We start from the raw sequence: 4,936 nt of genomic DNA on the forward strand, positions 1-4,936 counted from the left end.
TTGCAAGCTGCTTGGAATAGCTGGCCAAGCTCAGCTCTGCCAGTCAGAGGTGCGTGCTCCCTCTCGTTCACTGGCTGTGTAACCCCAGGCCTCTATGACTTCATTTTGTAAAATGCAAGGAATACCATTAAGAGCTGTGATTTACACCCCCAGTAACTGGACAAGACAGGTCGAAATGTTATTTTTCTCATTCTACACAAATGAGAGAATGTATTCTTCTTGAGAACATACAGTAGTTGCTCGGTAAATGCTGAATAAAAGAGTAAAGGATGGAAAGAATGAAACTCAGTCACAGGGATAACATCTCTAACAACACACAGCTGCTTTCTGGAAGGGACAGAAGTAGAACCCAGGCTTCTAGATGGTGCATCATTCCTCTATAGAGACAATGTACTTTGCAGCTACAACTCGAATTTCCCCAAGTGATACAGGTGGCAACTTGCTGATAACTACTTCACGGTTGAAGCAGCCTGGCTCTCAGACATTGAGGTGACTAGCCAAAGGTAATACAGGAATTCCAAAAACAATTCAAATCAAGAATCCAGGTCTCCTGGCTCAAGCTTCTGTGTCACCATAATCTCTGTGACCTTATTAGCTTTATTTTTCTTCATACCTAGGGTGACCAGATATCCACTTTTTCTCAGGACAGTCCTACTTTACACCACTGACCTTGTGTAATTATTAATAATTCCCTCTTTCACACCCAAAAGGGAAGTGGTTCGGATGATTAAAACTGCATGATAAATCACCAACTAACATACATACTTTTTGTTTATTATTATTATTGTTGTTGTTTTTTTTTTTGAGATGGAGTTTTGCTCTTGTTGCCCAGGCTGGAGTGTAGTGGCACAATCTCATCTCACTGCAACCTCTGTATCCTGGGTTCAAGTGATTCTCCTGCCTCAGCCTCCCGAGTAGCTGGGATTACAGGCATCCGCCAACACGCCCAGCTGATTTTTTTTTTTTTTTTTTTTGTATTTTTAGTAGAGATGGGGTTTCACCATGTTGGCCAGGCTGGTCTCGAACCCCTGACCTCAGGTCATCCACCTGCCTCAGCTTCCCAAAGTGCTGGGATTACAGGTGTGAGCCATCACAACTGGCCTTGTTTATTATTTAATTCCCCATTAGAATGTCAGCTCCGGGATAGCAGGAATTTGTATGCTTTGTTCAATGCTGTATCCTCAATACTTTAAATGGTACTAATACATAGCAGGTGTCCAATAAATATTGTTAATTTATGTGTTTTAAATGAGTGAGATTTATGACCTCAGAAGAATATTAAAGAACAAACACAATAAAATGGGTTTGAGGTTTAACTCTGGCTCTATGTGTCTATGTGGCTTTTGAACAAGGCCCCAAATCTCCTGAGCTTCAGTGTCTCCTGGACGAAATGGGGCTAATAGCAATACCAGCTCTGCCTACTAAGGGTATAAGCAAATGTGCTAATGTATATCAACATAGATGAAAATGTCTTAGAAATTCTAAACTATCCTCCAAATTGCTATTTGATTTTGCCTCAACAATTATAGAACGGTGGCTTTGTTAGAAATAAGATAGCAGGAGGGATTAAAATGGAAGTGGTAGCCAGGTGCGGTGGCTCACGCCTGTAATCCCAGCACTTCGGGAGGCCAAGGTGGGCAGATCACCTGAGGTCGGGAGTTTGAGACCAGCCTGACCTAAAGAAACTCCATCTCTACTAAAAAATACAAAATTAGCCGGGCATGGTGGCACATGCCTGTAATCCCAGCTACTTGGGAGGATGAGGCAGGAGAATCGCTTGAACCCGGGAGGAGGAGATTGCGGTGAGCCGAGATCGCACCTTTGCACTCCAGCCTGGGCAACAAAAGCAAAACTCCGTCTCAAAACAACAGCAATGAGGAAGCGGTAAAGCTCATATTCAGACATTTTTAAAGGACTGGGGCACACTGTAACTTTTCCTTGGCTTGTGCTAAAGCCCAATAAGCTAAGGAGGGCATTGTAAAAGGATATTTTACAAGGCTGCGTTTAAAAGGCAAGTTTTTGCAGATTTCTTCATAAGGAAGGAGGAAGCAGGGAACATTGCTCTTAAATGAACTGTTTCCAGGCCCAGCTGGCTGCCTACCTCTGCTTCTCCAGGAGTCCCAGGGCAGCTCTGGAGCCTGATCCTCAGAGCAGCTACGTGGGTCCCGCTCGCTCTCCACGGGCCATCGTACACACTTGAAGCCAAACCACTGCAGGTCCAGGGCTTTCTGCCCTCTCCCAGGGAGTTCCCAGAGCAATTAACAAAACAGAAGGCCTAATTAGGAGCAATTGGGATTTACTGCCGACTTTAAAGTGATCCTGAGACCCTTTTGAAGAAAAGTGAGGTCTTTTCCCAGGATCCTCCAAGCAAGAATTTGTCAAAGATTTGTCTAAGGTGGCAGCCTGGCAGCTAATTCTCAAGCCTCTCCCGCTGGAATCTCTACTCTTTGAAGGGTTTTCCTCCGTCTAGAAAAATCTAAGTAGCGACGCAAGGAAACATAATTTTGACAACTCGAGGCCTCATCTTTTGCAAATGACTTTCTTGGCTGTTAATTTGTGTATTTTCTTCAGTCTACAATGAATTTTGCTTTTGGCTTTTTTCTCTTTTTCAAGGCCTGACAATTTAGCACATGTAAGTGGTGTGCCTGTGGCATTCCGTCAGTAACCCCTCCAACAGCATGCAATAGTGATTCCTATGTGCTTTGCACCACCAGACACCCAGAAGAGTAAAATCACTGTAAATGGTCTTCTCTGTCTCAACATCACTCATAGGAAGAGAAATGCAAATTAAACCTATATTGTGATACCTGTTTTCACCTGTTAGATTAGCACAGCTTTAAAAACATCTTGCAGTGTGTTGGTGAGACTGTGGATATAGGTACATTGCTGGGGCATTTAAGTTAGGGCAGCCTCTTTGGAAAGCAATTTGTGGATATCTTTCACCCAGCAATTCCACTTCTAGGAATTTTTCTTACAGACATACTAGTTTGTGTGTGAAATGGCTTCTCCATATCAATAGGAAACTGTTTACAATGCCTTATTAGTACAGCTGTTAAAAAAAAGGGAGGGGGAAGCTTTATGCATATAATATGGAATGATCTGCCAGTTATAGTTCTAGGTTAGGAAAACAAAGGGCAAACAATGTGTGCAATATACTACTGTGTTTCTAAAATGGTGTAGGGTGATAGAGTGCAGAAACACAGGCAAATAAGTCTGAATGTATATAAAATGTCTCTGCAATGATAACCCAGCAACAGTTGACATTGTTTGCCTTTGGTAAAGGGAACTGGTGGTTTGGGAACAGGTATAGAAGGGAGACTTCTTTCTATACCCTTTTGTTATCTTTTAAATTTTGCATCCTGGGCAATTAGCTTATGCAAAATAAGCAAGTAAGCATGTAAATAAATGTCTTAAATGGTGATTTGTGCATTCTACATGCTTTCACTCTAGGCACCAAGATTTGCTTATCTGCTTGTTGTGAAGCACTGTATTCCCATTTTTCATGATTTTAATGCAAGGAAATACCATATTGCACTTCTGAAGTGGTTTCAGGTACAGGATTAACACAGGAAAATTGGTTAAATGGTGCCTCTCTAATAAAAACAACATTCTGTCTAATTTCTTAATTCTGTAAGAAAAATAAAAATAAGATTAACAAAGAGATGAATTTAAGGTGCCTAAAATCAGATATATATCTCTAAAACCAGATCCTAATATTTGATCTAATAAATGATAAACAAATCCCCCAAAAAGTGTATATTTAAAGCAGAAATTAAGTTATTAAGTTTACTTTAATATCTCTCTCTCTCTTTTTTTTTTTTTTTTTTTGAGACAGAGTCTCGCTCTGTCACCCAGGCAGGCTGGATTGCCATTGGTGCAATCTTGGCTCACTGCAACCTCCACCTCCTGGGTTCAAGCAATTCTCATGCCTCAGCCTCCTGAGTAGCTGGGATTACAGATACGCACCACCACATCTGGCTAATTTTTGTATTTTTAGTACAGATGGGGTCTCACCATGCTAGCCAGGCTGGTCTTGAACTCCTGACCTCAAGTGATCTGCCTGCCTCAGCCTCCCAAAGTGCTGGGATTACAGGCGTGAGTCACCACACTGGGCTGTCGTATTGCTCTCTTCTTTAAAACTCTTTCATGAGTCACTCTTTTCATCTTCTGAATTTTTTGACCTTTCATTTATATTTTATTAGGTAGCCCCACAGTACATGTTTATATTGAGCACAATTTCTGTGGCTAACCTAAACATATGAGGCTTAGAGAGACAGGCTAGCTTCAGATCCCAAAGCCATATTTACTAGCTATGTGACATCAAGCAAATTACATAATTTCTCTGAACTACTGCCCCTCACCTATAAAATGGGATGGTCCTGATACACAGAAGAGTTGTGGGGATGGAGTGAGATCATTCATGCAGAATGCTTGGTGTGGCTGGTGAGTGGCAGCTATCATCTTTATCATTTTAGTTCCTTGGTCTACCTCCTTAACTCAATTATAAGTGATACTAAAGCTGCCTTTTTTTTTAACCAGCTCTTTTCTGGCAGCGTTAGTGACCTACACATGGTGAGCACTAAATAAAAGCTGACTAGCTCATAGCTCTTAGAGATAAGGGCCTCATTTTGGTCCAACCCCTTGTGCAAAGACATTAGCCCCATTTTTTATTTTTTAATTAAAAATTTTTTTCCTTTTTAAGGCAGAGTCTTGCTCTTTTACACAGGCTACAGTGCAGTGGTGCTATCATGATCACAGCTCACTGCAGCCTCGGCTTCCTGGGCTCAAGTGATCCTCCCACTTCAGCTTCCCAAGTAGCTGGTACAACAGGCACATGCCACCATGCCCAGCTAAGTTTCTAATTTTTTGTAGGGACAGGGTCTCACTGTATTGCCCAGGCTGTTCTTGAGCTTTTGGACTCAAGCAATCCTCCCAC

This window comes from Nomascus leucogenys, chromosome 1a, assembly GCF_006542625.1.
Source record: "Nomascus leucogenys isolate Asia chromosome 1a, Asia_NLE_v1, whole genome shotgun sequence".
In the NCBI taxonomy this organism is placed as follows: Eukaryota; Metazoa; Chordata; class Mammalia; order Primates; family Hylobatidae; genus Nomascus; species Nomascus leucogenys.